Genomic DNA, 21,401 nt, shown 5'->3' with positions numbered 1-21,401 from the left:
CAGTGATATCACGCGGCCCTCACATAGCAAAGATCTGCTTACCGCTGCTGCCTGTTACCTCCCGAGACTCCTACAGCACTTCTCTAAGTCACGTGGGGACTGCTTTTATAGATGACATGACTGAGGCTCAGAGAACTCTCCTGCTCGTGGTGACATCGCTGGCTCCAAGTTTACACCCTTTCGATCCTGGGCTGAGCTGAAGTTTGGGGAAATGTCTCAGGGGCATGCTTTCCTACAGTTCTCTTTGTGAACAGAAAAGGGGAGGGGGTGTTTCTAGTTACCAACAGCCACACAGCTAAATGCCACTCATATGGAACCCTGGCCTTGACCCTAGAGAACCCATCAGCGGCTGGTCTTTGCTGAAGCTATTTTCAGGGCCCTCCAGTGCTCTCACATTCCGCCTCCAGACTTCCCCCGTGCTGGGCTCCTGGAGCCTGACAGGCCCCCCAGATATCCCTGACGACCTCACGGACTGATGCTCACCAGATGCTTTCCAGCCCTCACGTTCTCACATGGAGATGAATAAACCCACCTTTACCCAATGGGAACTGACAGTCCTTGGTGCTGTGACTCTTCCCACAAGGAAAAAGGAGAGAGGAGCAGTGAAGTGACTTTGGTTGGCTGACTGACTTTGAGCTGGAGGTCATTTGTCTGGCTTTGGAGTATCTGGTGTTTACCATTCCTGTCTTAATCACCCCTATTTCTTTTTCTAATCCATGCATCACCAGCAGAAAGAACTGTAAACACATAAGGCTGCTGTTTTCAGCAAATTCACTCCGTGATCAATGCCAAACCAGGCTCTGCCTGAAAACCAGACGGGCGCTGACAACAAGAGGCGGGGATAGGGTTACATTTCTTGTAAACTGGCAGCTCGATTTTCATCTTGGCGCATGGTGGATTTTGTTATTGTTGTTATTCTGGACTGAGGGATAGGCTTATTTTTCATAGCTGGGTTTATGGTTTAGTGTAGAATTGCTTCTTGAAACTGGCTGAATTTTTACGCTATTCAACTTATATTCCCAGTCATTTAGAATTTTAGCAATTCACTCTCCTCTCAGAGTGATCTTTCTAAATTGCAATTATGACGGTGCTCCTTCTTTGGGGGGAATATTCTGGTAAAAAATTACTTTCCAGACTTATTGATTGGGGATATTTACCAGATATTCCAGCAGAAATGTGAAATGGCTGTGAAATGTCTGGCCCCTGTTTTGATTCATTTAGCTAACTGCCATGCTGCTGCTGCTAAGTCGCTTCAGTCGTGTCCGACTCTGTGTGACCCCATAGACGGCAGCCCACCAGACTATACAGGTCATTAAATATTTCAGATGTTACTCCCATTTCTTAATCTCTACTTTGACCCTTACAGCGTTAAGCCATTATAGAAAACACATAATGCTTTAAATAAACCACAGTTTCCTATTTTCTCACACCTTTGAATGGAATCTTGCAGCTTCCTCTAACTCCTCTCCTTTTTCATTGCTCTCAGCTTAGGAAAGCCTCCCTAACCCCTTCCCCCAGCTCTCCTCCCACCGTGCACACTGTCAGTCACTCTTTCCTCTGATTCCATAGTACTTGTAACACCAATGAGTTAAGTGATGGAGTTTTTCCACTACAGGGAAGAGTATCTCCCCAGAGTCAGGTCAGTATCATAAGGAAGCAAACTAGGAAAGTCAGTCCTTCCCTTAAAGATTTACAGAATCTTAGAGCTTGAAGGGAGCTAAGAGGGTCCTTCCTACCCCCTTCCGAAGTATCCTGGGTGGATACTTTTCAGCTTCCCGTCAAGCACTTCCAGAAACGGAGAAGTCAATATGTTCTGAAAAGTTTTTCTTTACATTGAGCAAAAGTTGATCTCACGATCAACTCTGCCCATATGCCCCTGGTCTGCCTTTTGGAGCTGCAGAACAAGTCTAGTTCTCACTCTGCCTGATATTTGAGAAGAGCTTCGTCTGCCTTCTGTCCTTCAGAAAGAGACGGAGGTCCCAGAATCATTTTTCTTTCATGCTAGAGTGAGGATCACGCCATGACTGTCCCTTTAAGCTAAATGTACCTGTCAGGTTATTTCCCAAACATTTGGCACCAGGCTGTTGTTTGGCAGGGAACATAAATACACTGTATTCAGAATTGATTAGTTTAAGCATAAGCAGTAGACCCCTTAAATTCAAGATCACAAATGAAAAAATTTTTAAATAACAGAAAGTATTTATTAGAGAGAAACATTCTGCAACAAATCCAGTAGGTTAAAGCTCAGCTGCAGCTCATTATTTTGAAATGTTATGCCTGTTTCTTGTGGAGGAACGAAGAGGCAGTCAAAAAGATAGGGCTGTGTGTCTCTGAGAAACCTAACACGCTGCCTTCGCTTTGGAGAAAACTCCTAGGTGGAGCCACTGTGGGGAGCTGGAGACCACTCTGAAATGAAGGTGAATTCTAGGAAAATTACGTATGCATGTGATGGAAGCAACCTGGGCAGTGTCTGAATCTATTTTGGGAAGTGATGCTGGAATTTTTCTCTGAGAATCCATTCACAAGAATGACATTTTCAGGTATGATTCAAATGCAGTTTTGCCCAGAGGGTGAGCAGTGGACTCAAATACCCACTAAGCTCCCTCTAGAGGTTCGAGTGTGCGGCTGCCCCAAGAGCTCCTGGGCTGGGAAGCCTGTCCCAGCGCCCAGAAGAGGGGTCATGAGATGCAAGGAGCTTCTGATGGTTTCTGGTATTTAGAGTCAAATTTGTGGGCTGAAACAAATTAGAAAGCAAAACAGAACTCCATTCTCTAAATAAAGCTGAGATACAAGACATCGTGAATATACATTCATAGAGAAGAGGTAGCAACTGGTAACATTCTAAAATTTCAAATTAGGTAATAGGCTGATGGTTCACAGCGCAATGAAAAATGCAAAAATTCTTGACGACATCCTAGATGTGCTGAAGTCTAAAATGGCATGCGTTTTAGCACTTACATTGTATTTACAGCTACTTACATAGCATTAATCTTGTATTAAATATTGTAAGTAACTTAGAGGTGATTTAGATGCTCAACATCACTCATTATTAGAGAAATGCAAATCAAAACCACAACGAGGTACCACTTCACACCAGTCAGAATGGCTGCGATCCAAAAATTTGCAAGCAATAAATGCTGGAGAGGGTGTGGAGAAAAGGGAACCCTCCTACACTGTTGGTGGGAATGCAAACTAGTACAGCCACTATGGAGAACAGTGTGGAGATTCCTTAAAAAATTGCAAATAGAACTCCCTTATGACCCAGCAATCCCACTGCTGGGCATACACACCGAGGAAACCAGAATTGAAAGAGACACATGTACCCCAATGTTCATCGCAGCACTGTTTATAATAGCCAGGACATGGAAACAACCTAGATGTCCATCAGCAGATGAATGGATAAGAAAGCTGTGGTACATATACACAATGGAGTATTACTCAGCCGTTAAAAAGAATTCATTTGAATCAGTTCTGATGAGATGGATGAAACTGGAGCCGATTATACAGAGTGAAGTAAGCCAGAAAGAAAAACACCAATACAGTATACTAACACATATATATGGAATTTAGGAAGATGGCAATGACGACCCTGTATGCAAGACAGGGAAAGAGACACAGATGTGTATAATGGACTTTTGGACTCAGAGGGAGAGGGAGAGGGTGGGATGATTTGGGAGAATGACATTCTAACATGTATACTATCATGTGAATTGAATCGCCAGTCTATGTCTGACGCAGGATGCAGCATGCTTGGGGCTGGTGCATGGGGATGACCCAGAGGGATGTTGTGGGGAGGGAGGTGGGAGGGGGGTTCATGTTTGGGAATGCATGTAAGAATTAAAGATTTTAAAATTTAAAAAATAAAAAACTAAAAATAAGTAAATAAATAAATTAATTAAAAAAGAAAAAAAATAGAAATAACACTTGGAAAAAAAAATAAATAAAAGTATATGGAAGGATATGCAAATACTGCCAAGGGCATGGCAACCCACTCCAGTATTCTTGCCTGGAGAATCCCCATGGACATAGGAGCCTGGCGGGCTACAGTCCATAGGGTCACAGAGGTGGGCACAACTGAGTGACTAAGCACAGCACAGACATGCAAATACTACGCCATTTTATACAAGGGACTTGAGCATCCTTGAATTTTGGAATCGACAGGGTGGAGGATGGGGTCCCAATTTCTCCCACAGCTCTCCCCCTCCCCAGGGATACTGTGTACACCTTCACCTCATAGGACTGTTGTAAGAATTAAATGATCTACTAAGCATGTTTCTATCCCATATTTAAACTGCCTGGCACTGCAGAGGTTAATTCATTGCTTATCTGAGATAATGGGAGAAAAGCACTTAATCTGTTGTTCTTCTCTTGACAAAGTCCCATACACACAAACTGTATACTGTCCTATAAATTTTTTTAAAAAAATGATATGCATCTTTTGGTTCATGGGTAATGTAATCAACATGATCATTATTAGAGAAACCAACTGTTGAGCACCTTTCCTGTGTCAGGCACTGTGCCAAATACTTTCCCTGCATTTTTAGTCCCCTTTTGGACAGATACTATTATTAGCACCAGTTACAAGGGGGTGACAGAGGATAAGATGGTTGGACGGCATCCCCGACTCAATGGAAATGAGTTTGAGCAAACTCCGGGAGATAGTGAAGGACAGGGAAGCCTGGGATGCTGCAGTCCATGGGGTCGGACGGGACTGAGCAACTGAACAACAACAGATCAGGAAGCGAGGACTTGAGGAAGTTAAATCCTTTGTACAAATTCATGCAGTTCATATATGATGCCGGAATTGGAACTCTCATCTATGCTTTTAAACGCAATAAAATAATTCTTTCTCATTGGCGGAACCTGAACTCATCGAGATTAATGACTTGGCATCCAGGAACCCAACAAGCAGTGGTGCCATTAATGAAGGGCTTGACTGAGGGAGCATACATACAAAACCATTACAAACATTCAGCGGTAACCTTCCCCTCTGAAACGATCACCAATCTGATTTCATGTGTCTTGTGTCTCCTAGAGCACAGACGATATTTCATCTTTGCATTCTGTCACTTAGACCTGTATGCTGCCTATAATGGCTGCTGAGCACATATTTGTTAAATGAATCAATGACTGACTGAATGCCACTGCCTGTCTTCTAAGAGCTTATAATCTGCTAGGAATGACAAGACTTGTGCATACACATACACACGCACACTAGTATAATTATAATACTAGCCAAAAGTGAGCTAAAATATGCGGAAGATATAAATCAGCAAGTCTACACTATTCCATTATCTGAGGTCAGAAAAAACTTGCCCATGCACAAGGAGACATGCAAGAATGTCGATTGCAAAATTACGGCTAATAATAGAGACAAGAAACAACTACATTTTCATCAACAGAAGCATGAAGAAGTGCATTTCAGTGTATTGTTACAACAGAACATTATATATAGAAGTTAAAATGAATAGTCTAAAAGCAAATGTATTATACGGCTAACTCATGAAACACAGTAAGTGAGCTATTAATTAGCTATTATTATTTTTGACTTAATGCAATTTGCATGTATTAATTCATTTAGTCCTCATGACAGCCCTTTGAAGGTAGATACTGTCACCAAACTCGCCTTAGAAACGAGGAAGTTGAAGGATACCTACGTTTGATATAATTGCAAAGATGTTTAAACATATGCAAAAAGACTCACATAAGAATAAATCTGAATGCCATAAAAGCATTAAAGCACACACAGGAACCCCGAGATTATGACAGTGGTTACACGAGGGATGGCAAAAGGGAAGGGGCCCTGATGACGGAGGGGAAGAGAGCAAGCATCAGGTGTATTTATGTTCTGTTTCTCAAGCTAGATGATGGTTGCAGATACTCTGTATTTTTTCTATGTCTGAACTATTTCATAATAAAGTGATCAACAAAAAGAAATTAAATAGCTTGAAGGCTCAAAGGAAAGAAATGTGATTCCTGATACTGCCTGGAGAAGGGGACATTTAAATGAGGCCTGGGTACACTACGAGTAGCCCTAGCAAACGTGGAAGTCGGAGCCTGTGCCGAGCGAGGGACACAAGCCCAGGGGTGGAGGTGCAGGAGAACTAGGCTGCTGGAAAGACATTGCACTTCCCATCCCAAGGCCCCCGGGGGACCAGCCTGAGGGGCTCAGGCATCGGACCTTCTGGTTCCAATATCTGCTTGGTCTTTTTTTCTGTGGCTGTAGAACTGGGGGACTGGGTAGTCCCAGCCTCTTCCCCAGGGTGACCCAGGTGGCTAAGAATGCTTGAATTTGCTGGCATTCTGACGCTCTCTCCTGGACTGCAGGGGAGGGGGCATGCCTGCCTGCTGCTCACAGGCAGACTGGCTGGATGTGGAAGTCTGTTCAGAAGCATGAATAATGACCGACAGAGAGTCTCTTTGGGAGTTTCACAAGGATTGATGAGGACTGGCTGCAACTGGAAACCCCAGCTAGCAATAAGGGAAAAGGGTTTTGCTGAACAAAACTGAGCCCACTGTTGGCCAGAAGGACCAGGGCACTTTGGAAGGCTTCAGACACTCAAGTTTTCAGACAGCCGTGGCACTGGGTCTGTGTATATGTGTGCTAAGTCACTTCAGTCGTGTCCAACTCTTTGCGACGCTGTGGACTATAGTCCCCCAGGCTCCTCTGTCCATGGGGATTCTCCAGGCAAGAACACTGGAGTGGGCTGCCATGCCCTCCTCCAGGGGGATCTTCCTGACCCAGGGATCGAACCCACATCTCCTGTGCCTCTGGCACTGCAGGCGGATTCTTCCCCGCTGAGCCACAGGGAAGCCCAGCACTGGGTCTTGACCGCCCCAAGCCCCAAACAGACCGGCCACACAGTCTTGACTCTGGGCCTCAGTCTCTTTCACACTCTCCGGCCTGTGCCTATGGGGACTGGCCACACTGCTGACCTCTTCTCACCAGCTCTTTAACTGTTTCTGGTCTGGATCAGAAAATCTGGGCTGGAATAACTTAGAGTCTCATCCCTATTTTGCCAGAGCTTCTGGGTGCAATAGCTGGTTTCCCAAGCGCACACTCAAAAAGCAATTTGCAGCAACATGAAGGGACCTAGAGGTTGTCATACTGAGTGAAGTCAAGTCAGACAGAGAAGGAAAAGCATCATATGACATCCCTTACATGTGGAATCTAAAAAGAAACGACACAAATGAGCTTAGTTACAAAACAGAAAGAGACAGACTTATGGTTGCCAGGGTAACGATGGGGGGAAGGGATAGTTAGGGAGTTTAGGATGGATATGTACACACTGCTATATTTAAAACGAATAACCAATAAGAACCTACTGTATAGCACAGGGAACTCTGCTTAATATTATGTGGCAGCCTGGATGGGAGAGGAGTTTGGGGGAGAATGGATTCATGTATATGTATGGTTGAATCCCTTTGCTGTTCACCTGAAATCATCACAACTGGCTTTAGTGTAGCGTGTGCTCAGTTGAGCCCCTGGACTGTAGCCCACCAGGCTCCTCTGTCCATGGGATTTCCCAGGCAAGAATACTGGTGGGTTGCCATTTCCTTCTCCAGGGAAACTTCCTGACCCAGGGATCAAACCCACGTCTCTTGTGTCTCCTGCACTGGCAGATGGATTCTTTACTACTGTGCCACCTGGGAAGCCCCCAGTAATTGGCTGTGTGAAAGTGAAAGTCACTCAGTCATGTCCAGCTCTTTGTGACCCCGTGGACTATACAGTCCACGGAATTCTCCAGGCCAGAATACTGGAGTAGGTAGCCGTTCTATACTCCAATATAGAATGAAAAGTTAAGAGAAAAAGAAGCAACTGCTCAAAAGACACTTGTTATTTGACTGATAGAAGTGAGTGTGTGGTTGGTGCTACATTCAAAGGAAGCCCTTTGTTCTGCAATGGGAAGGCCTAGAAGTTACGTCTGAAGATGGGCCTTGCAGGTTGGCACTTCCTCTGCTTCTGTATATCTGCTCTTGAACTCAGCTTCTCCAAGCCTCACTTTCTTCATCTGAAAAGTGGGGCCACAGCAGCAACCACCTAAAGAGCGGCTGTGATGAGCAAAGACAGAGCACCACCAGCCACCACTTAGTGATGCTCACTCTGTGACCAGCTCTGTGCTTAGCACTTTGAAACAGAATTTTACATTAGCTTCCCAGCATCTCTAAAAGGAGCTGGGGAACAGAAAGCTTAAGTAATTTGCCCCACTCTTTCTCTTTTAAACTGTGGGATAATTTATTTTCTTTTTTTTTTTAATATTTATTTGGCTGTGTTGGGTCTTAGCTGTGGTATGCAGGAGCTTCACTGCGGCTCAGGGGCTTGGTTGCCTTGTAGAATGTGGAATCTTAGTTCCACGACCAGGGATCGAACCCATGTCCTTTGCATTGGAAGGCAGATTCTTAACCAGCGGACCATCAGAGAAGTCCCTGTTTTCTCCAGCTTTTCTTTGTTATTATTATTTTGTTTTTGGCTGGGCTTGGACCTTTATAGCTGTGAGCGGGCTTCCTCTAGCTGGTGAGTGGGGGCTGCTCTTGGCTTCTTGTTGCAGTGGCTTCTCCTGTCGTGGGGCATAGGCTCTAGGCACACGAGCTTCAGTAGTTGGGCACATGGGCTTAGCTGCCTTGTGGCATGTGGGATCTTCCTGGACCAGGGATCAAACCCCTGTCCCCTGAATTGGCAGGGGGGTTCCTAACCACTGGACCACCAGGGAAGTCCCTTCCCTCGTCTCAAATTCACAAATTGTAGATCTGGGATTCAAACCCAGGTTTGTCGGGCTCCAAAGGTGATTCCAGCACTGGAGGCTGCAAAATGCTTTGCAAGTGTGTTTCTGTAGAAGTTATAAATTCATCTCAGTGGGGTTAAAACATCCTTTCTTGAACTGACTTGATTTGGGATTAATTTAAATCCAAAACACGTAGGCTGGATTACATTCTTTCTGTGAGTCCAAGACCCTCTTTGCTTCATATAAGCAGACTGGGTCCCTGCTGTCTGGGTCCTCAGTGGGCCGAGTTGGAACTAAGAGCTCCCTGCTAGCAAGAACAAACTTCCCTGGGGGACCCAGATCTCTCCATTAAGATGGCGGTGCTTTCACCTTGGACCTCAGTTCTCTGTCTTCACAGCTTCTTCTTGGCCATAGTCACCAACCAGGTACCAAGAATGTTTTTTGATAGTGTTCCAAAGCTAAGTCCTCAAACCCAGATATTCATTTCACTAGCCAAACTCTTCCCCAAATTTTAAGTGTTCTGGAGGTTAAGCTTTTCAATAGTTTCTCTGTATCCACTAACCCATGAACAAGTCAAGCTGCTTTGCCTATACTGGTGTTATTCTTAATATTGAATTAAATATTGAGTGCTTGGCATTCCTAGTTACACAATGCCTACCACCTCAAATAAATTAATGAACTACTTTAGAAAATGTCCAAAATGTTAAATCATGCCAGATGTGGCCACAAAAGAACTTCGAGTTTTTGGCTGTAAGAATTCATCCATTCTTTCTTTTTATAACATGATCCAGCATGAAAAACCAGGAGCGATGGCCTTCAACTGGAGGTCCTTTGGAGACATGCTTTTGTGACTTTTAGAAATTAAAGCAGAGATTTATATGCTATTCTCCCATTTGAATAGATATTAGTGAGTTTCTCGCCACATTTAAACCGTACATATTTTTCAGAGTCACAAGTTGAAAAGTTGTAGCCTCTGGAAAGGACTTACTTCCCTGGTGGCTCAGTGTTAAGAATCCACCATCAATGCAGGAGATGTAGGCGGCGCAGGTTCGATCTCCAGGTAAGAAAGATCCCCTGGAGAAGGGAATGGCAACCCACTCCAGTATTCTTGCCTGAAGAATCCCACGGACAGAGGAGCCTGGAGGGTTGCAGTCCGTGGGGTCGCCAAGTCAGACAGCACTGAGCGACTAAGCACACAGCCTCTGGAGAGTGGATCACAGCATTTTTGAGCTGGAGGTTACCTGAGAAATCATCTAGTAGAGGATTGTTAAATTCCCAGTGAAAAAACTAACTGTTTAGTCTCAAGCCATTATATTAAATACCACCCACTGAACACCTACTGTGAGCCACGCACTGTTCCAAGCACTTTACAGGTATGAACTTTTTAAGTCGGGAGGTCCCAAGTCTCATAAGGTAGATATTATTATTATCCTCATTTTGTAGATGAGGAAACAGAGGCACAGAGTTAAATAACCTGCCTAATGCTTAAATCCAGGCAGTGGGACTGCCCTTAACCCCCTCTTTTCACTGCCTCCTGATTCAGGATCACAGAACTGATAAGGGTCCACCTCCACCTCAGCCTACAGTCAAGCTGCCGCAGCTACACCCTTTGTCTTCAGAGAGCTGTTGAGGAATTGGGAGTGTGTACACGGGGTGTGTACACAGGGGTGCTGGTGGTGTCAGCGGGCAGTGGTGGAACGGCTCCTACCTCTTCTCAATCCCCCACACTCAGAGTTAGCTTCCGACCGCAGAGACTGTTAGAGCTTAGGGCTTAGGGACAGAATGAAGCTCAATTCATGCATCTTGCTCTCAAAGATTCTTCCGTGTAATTCTTTTCAATTCACAGAATATTCTTTTATCGATTGAAGAGTATATTCTTTTGAAAAAATATAGTTTTTAAATGGAAAAAAAAACCCCACAAACATCCTAACGCAGGGAACGTATAGAGAAGTAGAAGAAAGTAAAACTTATATTCCCACTACCCAAAGACAATCACTGTTGCTGTTAGCGTATTTGCTTGCAGTCATTTTTGGACAATTGTTAGCTGTGGCTGTAATGAATATGCAATGTTACATCTTGCTTTTCCCACTAAATAGTGTCTATACTATTACCACCTTTTACAAACATCATCTTAAAAGGTTGTATAATAAACCATTATGGGAATGTACCATAATTTGTATAAATATTCCTCATTTGTCAGGCATTTAGGCTCTTTCTCAACGTTTTATTATAGTAAATTGTACTAAAGGTAATTTCTCTAAATAGAGTTTTTACCATCTTTCGGCTTACTTCTCTTGGAAAAATTTCCAGCATGGAAATATTGGAACTTCTCTTTACTTGACACATCACTTCATTAGGAAATTCTCAGTGCTGACATTAATTATCAAGCTATCAATTGTCAAATGGAAATAAGAACGTCATGAGACTTTTAATTATTTCATATTTTTAAATGAACACCCTTCTTTTCTCCCAGTATCACACTAGAGCTATAGTTCATTCTTTGGTAGAATGGCAAATAGCAATACTCTTCCTGGGACTTTCCTGGTGTTCTAGTGGTTAAGAATCTGCTTTCCAATGCAGGGAATTCAGGTTCAATCCCCAGTCAGGGAACTAAGATTCCTACCTGCTGTGGTACAACTAAACCCTGGTGCATCTAAATAAATAATAAATATGTAAATAAATAGATTAAAAAAAAATAAATACTCTGCCCATTCGTAATATTGGCACGTCTGAAAATGACACAGAAAGTGTTTGAGAACAAGGTTCTGCCTCTGTTATATTCTTTCAAAAAGCACATAACCCCGGTCTAATCATGAGAGAACATCAAACTAAGGGAAGGACATTCTACAGGTCAGGACTTCCCAAGAATGTCAAAGTCGTGAAAAATAAAGAATGGCTGTCATAGATCAGACATCATAGAGGGTCACAGCAACCAAATGCAATGTGATACCTTGGACTGGATCCTAGAACAGAAAACGGACCTTAGTGGAAAAAATGGTGAAATCCAAATAGAATCTGCAGTGTTTAGTTAATAGTAATGTTCTAACATCAGTTTCTTAGCTTTGACAAGTGTACCATGGAAATGTAAGATGTTAGCATGGGGAAGACTAGGTGAGCGGCATACATGAACTCTCTATAATAGCTTTGTACTTTTCTGTAAATCTAAACTATTTCAAATCAAAAGTTTGTTTTCTTAAAAAAAAGAGATGAAAAGCAGGTTTCTGGAGCCAGTCTGATCTGATTCTGAGTCCTAGATCTGACATTTGTTACCGCTGAGTGACCTTAGACAAATGACTTCTTCAAGTGAGGTTCATCTATTTTATATGAAGAAAACTTCTATGCAGAGTACATCTTGAGAAACACTGGGCGGGAAGAAGCACAAGCTAGAATCAAGATTGCTGGAAGAAATATCAATAACCTCAGATATACAGATGACACCACCCTTATGGCAGAAAGTGAAGAGGAACTCAAAAGCCTCTTGATGAAAGTGAAAGAGGAGAGTAAAAAAGTTGGCTTAAAGCTCAACATTCAGAAAATGAAGATCATGGCATCTGGTCCCATCGCTTCATGGGAAATAGATGGGGAAACAGTGGAAACAGTGTCAGACTTTATTTTTTTGGGCTCCAAAATCACTGCAGATGGTGACTGCAGCCATGAAATTAAAAGATGCTTACTCCTTGGAAGGAAAGTTATGACCAACCTAGAGAGCATATTCAAAAGCAGAGACATGACTTTGCCGACTAAGGTCCGTCTAGTCAAGGCTATGGTTTTTCCAGTGGTCATGTATGGATGTTAGAGTTGGACTGTGAAGAAAGCTGAGTGCCGAAGAACTGATGCTTTTGAACTGTGGTGCTGGAGAAAACTCTTGAGAGTCCCTTGGACTGCAAGGAGATCCAATCAGTCCATTCTAAAGGAGATCAGTCCTGGGCGTTCATTGGAAGGACTGATGTTGAAGCTGAAACTCCAGTACTCTGGCCACCTCATGCAAAGAGTTGACTTACTGGAAAAGACTCTGATGCTGGGAGGGATTGGGGGCAGGAGGAGAAGGGGACGACAGAGGATGAGATGGCTGGATGGCATCACAGACTCGATGGACATGAGTTTGAGTGAACTCCGGGAGTTGGTGATGGACAGGGAGTCCTGGTGTGCTGCGATTCATGAGGTTGCAAAGAGTCAGACAGGACTGAGCAACTGAACTGATGAAGAAAATGTCTATCACAGAGGGTTATAGGTCTTAACTAAAATAATGCAGATAAAAGCACTTAGCATTATTCCAAGCACAAGGTGTTCTTGACAAATGTAAACCATGTAATTATTTTATTTAGTTTGAGGACTTTCCTGTTCATTCTTCGTTTCCTCTAAGGTAAGAAGGAATTTTTATGCACAGCTATGCTAAAAGTAGAAAATTAAATAGCTTCGTTAAAATTACAGACTCAACACAAAGGAGACAAACTGCCCCGAATCTGGAAACAGTAACTAGTGTGGGCTTTTGGGTCCTTGCTTTTGTTTTCTGTATAGCTACTGGGCTGCTTCCTAAGGGTAGGCGAAGTGAGAAGATGCCAGGTTTTGAAGATAGACCACATTCTAGCACTGATGGCCCTATGTAACCAACATATAAACGCCCATGGTAAGAGTAAGACATAAGAATTCTTTCAGTTGAACTGCTTAAAAAAACAATCTTGTAGAGAATTGGAAATGGCCCATGCTTGGCCTCTACCCAAAGGCAAATTATTTTAATACAAAAGTCTGAGGAAAATAATTTAAACACAAGCTATGTGAGTAGGAAAAGAAAAATAACCGAAGGATAAAGAAAAATGCACCCTGGCTCTATCATATATAAAACTTCTTTTTTGGGTGCTAAGCTGCAGAACAGATGTGAAACTTGATCTATAAGCTAGGGTTTAAATGACAAAAGGAAAATAAATAATTCAAGATCTAAAAAATATTCTGATACTGGACCTCAGGAGAAGATGAAGGACAGGCATGGCTAAAACCCATGATTCAATACAACTGGACCTGATGTTCAGGGCCTGAATTCAAGTTCATTGACAAGATGTAGAGACATCAATTACCTAACAAAAATCACCTAGCTTCAGGTTTCTCAGTCCTCAAGGTGTGAAAATATTGGTCATATCTATATCATGAGATTCTTTGAGACAACATAAAAATTAAATGAGCTAACATGAAAAATGCCTTACATAAGAGCTTGCATATAGGAGACAATGGATAAATATAAGCTACATTTTTCTGTCTGTAGATACACAGAGCTAACCTGATCACCTTTATGACCTTGTTTCTTATGTTAAGGAACCCCCAATCTGGTTGATGAGAAAAAAAAAAAAACTATCCACATGAAAAAGAACAGAACCATACTGAAACTGCATAACAGAGTGTTAATTTGAGTGTTAAAAATAGAGTACTAATGTCAGCTTCCTTTTGGCTGTCAAATTCGACCTTACTCATCAACGTGATACTTTTTGGAAATGGAGAGAAGGAAGGATTAAATACCATACATAAATTAGGGCAGGACATTTATCTCTTTGGTGGGAGACTAGTTAGCTGACCAGCCCTCATCCAACTTTGTGATTCACAGTAATTCATAGCAACAAATCATTTCTCCAGAGAATGAGATCTTCCATATAAGTAGATTTTCCATATAATTAATGGTACCTTCTAAGTCTTCAGCAATATGTGAACGGCGAACTTCCAGATTTTCAAGCTGGTTTTAGAAAACACAGAGGAACCAGAGATCAAATTGCCAACATCCACTAGATCATCGAAAAAGCAAGAGAGTTCCAGAAAAACATCTATTTCTGCTTTATTGACTATGCCAAAGCCTTTGACTGTGTGGATCACAATAAACCGTGGAAAATTCTTCAGGAGAAGGGAATACCAGAACACCTGACCTGCCTCTTGAGAAACCTGTATGCAAGTCAGGAAGCAACAGTTAGAACTGGACATGGAACAACAGACTGGTTCCAAGTAGGAAAAGGAGTAAGTCAAGGCTGTATATTGTCACCCTGCTTATTTAACTTATATGCAGAGTACATCATGAGAAACGCTGGGCTGGAAGAAGCACAAGCTGGAATCAAGACTGCCGGGAGAAATATCAATAACCTCAGATATACAGATGACACCACCCTTATGGCAGAAAGTGAAGAGGAACTCAAAAGCCTCTTGATGAAAGTGAAAGAGGAGAGTAAAAAAGTTGGCTTAAAGCTCAACATTCAGAAAACTAAGATCATGGCATCTGGTCCCGTCACTTCATGGGAAATAGATGGGGAAACAGTGGAAACAGTGTCAGACTTTATTTTGGGGGGCTCCAAACTGACTGCAGATGGTGACTGCAGCCATGAAATTAAAAGATGCTTACTCCTTGGAAGGAAAGTTATGACCAACCTAGATAGCATATTCAAAAGCAGAGACATGACTTTGCTGACTAAGGTCCATCTAGTCAAGGCTATGGTTTTTCCAGTGGTCATGTATGGATGTGAGAGTTGGACTATGAAGAAAGTTGAGCGCCAAAGAATTGATGCTTTTGAACTGTGGTGTTGGAGAAGACTCTTGAGAGTCCCTTGGACTGCAAGGAGATCCAATCAGTCCATTCTAAAGGAGATCAGTCCTGGGCGTTCATTGGAAGGACCGATGCTAAAGCTGAAACTCCAGTACTCTGGCCACCTCATGCGAAGAGTTGACTCATTGGAAAAGACTTTGATGCTGGGAGGGATTGGGGGCAGGAGGAGAAGGGGACGACAGAGGACGAGATGGCTGGATGGCATCACCGACTCGATGGACATGAGTTTGAGTGAACTCTGGGAGTTGGTGATGAACAGGGAGGCCTGGCGTGCTGCAGTTCATGGGGTTGCAGAGTCAGACATGACTGAGGGACTGAACTGAACCGAACTGAAGTGCTAAAAAAATCCAATATTTTTGGACAAAAATTAAAAATAAAATCTATCTATCTATTTCACACCCCAGACTTCAAACACACATCTTCCTTTAAATGTCTGGCGCTAATGAAGCACAGTGCCTGGCATCCACTAATGGTTCCATAAGGGAAAGGGAAGTCGCTCAGTCGTGTCCGACTCTCTGCGACCCTGTGGACTGTAGTCTACCCGGCTCCTCCATCCATGGGATTCTCCAAGCAGGAGTACTGGAGTGGGTTGCCATTTCCTTCTCCAGGCTACTTCCCAACCCAGGGATTGAACCCAGGTCTCCTGCATTGTAGGCAGACACTTTACCGTCTGAGCCACCAGGGAAGTCAAGGTTCCATAAATGTTTGGCCAAACTGCAGTGTATGATATGCACTTATTTCTACCTTCTTAAGGAGTGTCAGGAAGATGCCCTGAAGGAGGGCATGGCCTCCAGTATTCTTGCCTGGAGAATCCCCATGGAGAGAGGAGCCTGGGGGACTACAGTCCATGGGGTCGCGAAGAGTCGGACACGACTGAAGCGACTGAGCATGCAAGTAGTGTTTAATGAACAGGATCCAACCTTATCTTAATGACTACCATCCTTATTCTGAACAAAACAGCTACATCACCTTCTGTGAGTTAAGTCGTCTGAAGCTATCTGCCTTCATAAAATAAACGCAGACACGTGATCGTTTAATTTTTCAGCTTAAAAAAAAAGTTTTTCATCTCCTCTCATGTCACGTTGTCAGTGATCTCTGCTAGCTGTTATCATATTGTCACCTTTCAGGATCTTCTCTTTCCTAATCTGTCATGAGCCAGGAAATGAGAGAGCCCATTCATTGGGATGATTTCTAAAAATAAGAGTCAACAGGCTCTATGCAGGGACTCTAGGGCTGCCTCAGAATAAATCAAACAAGTTGTGTTGCTTGGTTCCTTGGAGGCTCAGCTTTCATCAGAATGCTCAGTTGCTTCAGTCGTGTCCAACTCTTTGTGACTCCTTGGACTGTAACCCACCTGAATTCTCCAGGCAAGAATACTGGAGTGGGTTGCCATACCCTTCTCCAGGGGATCTTCCCCACCCAGGGATCACACCTGGGGCTCCAGCATTGCTTTCATTTAGTCATTAAAAAAATATGTATTGAGTGCCTTTTTGGGTGCCAGTCACTGTTCTAGGGGCAACAGTGAAATAAAAAACTGGCACAAAGGACTTTATTCTGCAGGATATCCCAGTTAGGAGACAGATAGAAAGGAATAAGCATCATAAGTGAGCAAAGAATTCATCAGTGCTAGGAAAGAAAAAAAAAATAAACAACTCAGATGGGATATGGAAGATCTGGGGTGAGCAGGTCACGGTATTAAAAAGTTGGTCAAGGCTGGCCGCTGTGAAATTGAGACTGGGAGCAGGTGAGGGAGTTTGCCGAGCAGCTGTCAGGGAGAACCAGGTTCCGGGCAGGGAGTAAAGCAGAGCAAAGCCCACAAAGCCAGACGGGAGACGAGTAAGGGGACCAGCACGGCCGCAGAGGCACAGACAAGCGGAAGGCAGCAGCAGAGGCTGGTTTGGGAGGGGACGCGAGCAGGGCCTCGTAGGCTACTGGGTTTTCCTGGTGAGGGAGATGAGGCAGAGGTCGTGGCTCCATTTTCCAGATGACCCAGCTCAAGATCAGGGAGCTTTTTAAAAATAATTTTATTTATTTATGTATTTCCCCTTGTAGCTCAGTCGGTAAAGAGTCTGCCTGCAATGCAGGAGACCTGGGTTCAATTTTCTGGGTTGGGAAGATCGCCTGGAGGAGGAAATGGCAACTCACTCCAGTATTCTTGCCTAGAGAATCCCACGGACAGGGGAGCCTGGCAGGTACAGTCTACGGGGTCGCAGGAGTCAGACATGACTGAGTGATTAAGCACATACACACGTGTTTTTGACTGTGCTGGTCTTCATTGCTGGGTGGGCTTTGCTCCAATTATGGTGAGCAGGGGCTATTCTCGAGCTGCAGTGCTCGGGCTCCTCACTGCAGTGCCTTTTCTGGCAGAGCACGGGCTCCAGTGCATGCAGGCTTCAGCAGCTGTGGTTCCTGGGCACTAGAGCACAAGTTCAGTAGCTGTGGCTCAGCCTTAGTTGCTCTGTGGCATGTGGGATCTTCCCAGACCAAGAATCGAACCTGTCTCCTGCATTGGCAGGCGGATTCTTTACCACTGAGCCACCAGGGAAACCCCTAGGCAGGGAATTTAAGCATCGTTTGGAGGCACCAGCGATCCCTGTAAGCGCCTGTCACACTGCTTCCCTTTGCGGGGGCGGGGCGGGGGGGGGGTCTTCTCTTTTATAATATGTCAGAATACAGGTCTTCTCTTTTCTAGTATGGTCAGGCTTTATGCAAGGGAGTTCAGTGTCTGAAGTCAGGGCTTTGGGTTAGAAATGCACTCCTCTTCCAGATGCAGGAAGAATGTCGATTACACAGAACTGAACAATCCCTTAAGGAAATTGATCACGTGATGCATCTGCACATTAATGCTGCTGATTACACAAGAAAGGGTCACCTTAGAGGCACCTCCACCAGGTAATGCCCTTTGAGGAGTTAAGATTCAGCTACTTGCATACCTTAGTGTAATACATCTTTCTCCTGATCAGATATTTTATAATTCAGTCATTTTGCTAATTCAGCCAATCTCTGCTCTCCAGGGTCTTAGTCCAATTTCCTGAGGTTTTACATAATGGGATCCATCTGCCCGAGGGTCACTTGTCTGAGTACATTTTCCCATCAGAGCATGAGGGTTCTCAGGCCTTGTGATTGGTTAAATAATGCTACAAAGTCCAAGCTCTTGACTAGGCCTCCTCCGAAGTAAGGTCTGTGTTTGGATCCACGGCACGGTGAAGAGAACTCTTTCGGACCTTGTGGAGAAGTATACAGAACCAAAACGCTTCTGTTTTTGAGCCCAGTGCAGAATATCAAAAACCACCTATCTGTGCCAACTCCAAATTTCTCCATAATTGCTTTGGGAAGATTGTTTGCCTACTTGAAATACGTTCTTTGAGGTTAATAAAAGGAGCAAAATCACCATTTTCAACCATTTTAACCCGGCACCAATGGAAAGAAAAACAGTGTTTTTATTGGCACAGAACTCATGGGACTTAAGAACAATAAAGGTCAACTGCATCGTATTTTTAAACTTTTTTTTCCCTTAGTCTTGGCTAATCTGTAAGCAAGATTCTCAGAATTCTTAAACAAAAATGCACAACTTTGAATTATTTACAATTGGTCTGAGAATTTCTCTTGGGTAATCAACAGGCCAGGCGTGGTTTTATCACTTCTCAAAGTTTTTACTTTTTTTTTTCCCCTGAAGTACTTTAAAATTCAGGGCTTTCTTTCCTCACTTATTCACTGTTTTTGAAAAAGCAAATTCCCAAACTTTAAACTTGTGTTTGCAAACAGTGATGTATTCAAGTTCAAGTTGACCTAAAACGTAAGTTTAAGGTCAAGTTAGTCCAACTTCTTAGCGTAATTTATTAACAAAGTTTTAGAGGGTTTCAGAACAAGCAACATTCAAATCATAATTACAATCTAGATTGGAATAACTGGAAGAGGGACTGTCTGCATGAGACTTAAAAAATCAAAATATTAAAATATTTGTTGAATGAGTTTTTATATAGATGAAAATGAAACCTTTAAAGCAAAAAAGAAAAAAAAAGGAATTACTGCTTTAAGAGAGCTATGGATTTTAAGAATTTACAGGAGCTCTGTGAATCATCTAGTCTAGAGATAACAAGTTTTATCTGGAAGCCAACCTGAATCAATGGTAAGTGGGTGCTGGGAGCTCTGTGATAAATACTGAGAAGTCTCATCTGAGTTCAGACAGCAGTGTTATGATTGATTAACAGTGTCTGCCAAGGCCAAGGAAGGATGTGGAAGACTGCAGGACATAGAAAGGACATGTGCGGAAAGACATATTCCAGATACCTTTCACTGACCCAGCCTAACCTACAAGCTTGACAAAGGAGAAATCTGAGGCTACAAAGAAATTGTCTGCCAATGGTCTGCCAGTCTGTGACAGAGCCAGAATTAAAGCTTAGCAGTTTGGATTCTTATTCGAGATCCTTGTATCAGTGGAAGTCATTTTATGCGTTACAAACTTTCCTGCAACAGATTAAAGGAAGACACTTGCCATAATCCAGCGACGCCACAGGGTGACAGGGGTGCACCAAGCTTGCAGCCCGGGGCTTTCCAGGTGGTGCTAGTGGTCAAGAACCTGCCTGCCGATGCAGGAGATATAACTCCCACCGTGCCTGCTGGAAGCACAGACCCTGAAGTAGACTGTTGGGGTTCAAGTCCTGACTCCACCCCTCATTGGTAGCGTCAGTCTGGGTAAATGACTTCACCTCTCTATGCCTCAGCTGCCAGATCTATAAAATGGAAATAATATTGGTATCTACTTCATGGCATTGTTATGAGGATTAATTTAAATGAATTAACAAAAAGTAACGGGGTCAAAAGAGTCAGACACAATGACGTAACAACAGCAACACAAAACAACATGCTTAAAACAGGGTCTGGTATGTTAACGAGCCATGTAAGTTTTCAGCCTTCTTACTATTATTGATGTCACACTGTTTGAGGCGGCCAGACACTCAGGAGTCAAATAACTAAGGCACTGTTACAGAAATAACAGCTTAATCCACAGCTCAATTGATAGATCATTTCACAGGTACCTCTGTGGGCCCTTCCAGCAAGCAGTGATCAACTGTTCTGTGTGCCCAGACGTGTCATGGACATGTTTTCCCCAGGGATTATAAATGCCCTTTTAAAAACACAGTAACATCTTTGGAGTGCCTGTCCAGATCAAAATCACCACCACCCCCATCACCAACACACACGTGCTCACCCCCCAGCAGCCCTGATGCACAGTGATCCTTCTCTCCAGTCACTGACCGGACCAGGGTGGCCACCTGACTCAAGCTGGACCAATCAATTCTTTCTTTGATAACTTGGTATTAGGACTAAGAGATGGCTTTATGTCTTTGAGGCTGGAAGTTTAACATAACCTTGGGAGCTGTGGGGCAGTCATGGTTCCCACACTGAGAAAGTGTGAAGTGGAAGAAGTTGGCTGATTGGCAATAAGAGAACAGAGAAGCCAGCAGATTTCTGAGGACCTACCAGCCCCCGTTCCCAGTTATTCCCTTGGGCCTGCCTGAATTCCACTGACTGGCTCTGTCTGGCCAATACTTGTATAACTTTCGATTCTCTATTTTTCTTAATTTAGAACAAGTTTGTGTTTCTGCTTGACTTCGCGCGCGCGCGCGCGCGTGTGTGTGTGTGTGTGTGTGTGTGTGCATACCACATAGCATGTTGGATCTCAGTTCCCTGACCAGGGATGGAAGCAACACCGCCTGCAGTGGATGTGCAGAGTCTTAACCACTGGGCCAGCAGGGAAGCTCATCTCTGCTTGCAAGCAGAGATCTAGGGTCTCCTTTCACTAGCGGTGGCTATGAAATCTGTAGATTCTCAGACAGATGCCTGCAACCCAATAAACAAAAACTGAAATAAAAATAATATGCTTATCAGACAAATAGCTCTGGGACCACTCCCTATATCCCTTCTCCCAGTGCCCCATCTAACCAGCTTACTGCACTGGACCACTCTTAATACAGAGTTTCTGGAGCTGCTGCTGTTCATGGGAACACTTGAGACAATTGGCGCAGGAAACGAAGATTGACGTCATTGGTTAAAAGAGACCACATAGAAAACTCAGCTGACCATGTTGAGTGACTATATCT

At 43.5% G+C, this 21,401-nt stretch overlaps 1 protein-coding gene across 4 annotated transcripts in view; it reads right to left on the bottom strand.

The window, feature by feature from the left end:
• The window catches only part of ME3 (malic enzyme 3), a 235,287-nt gene that overhangs the window by 163,331 nt on the left and 50,555 nt on the right, over positions 1-21,401 (bottom strand). The window lies entirely within an intron of this gene.

This window comes from Ovis canadensis, chromosome 21 (genome assembly GCF_042477335.2).
Source record: "Ovis canadensis isolate MfBH-ARS-UI-01 breed Bighorn chromosome 21, ARS-UI_OviCan_v2, whole genome shotgun sequence".
NCBI lineage: Eukaryota > Metazoa > Chordata > Mammalia > Artiodactyla > Bovidae > Ovis > Ovis canadensis.
This window is presented reverse-complemented; position numbering and strand designations above follow the sequence as displayed.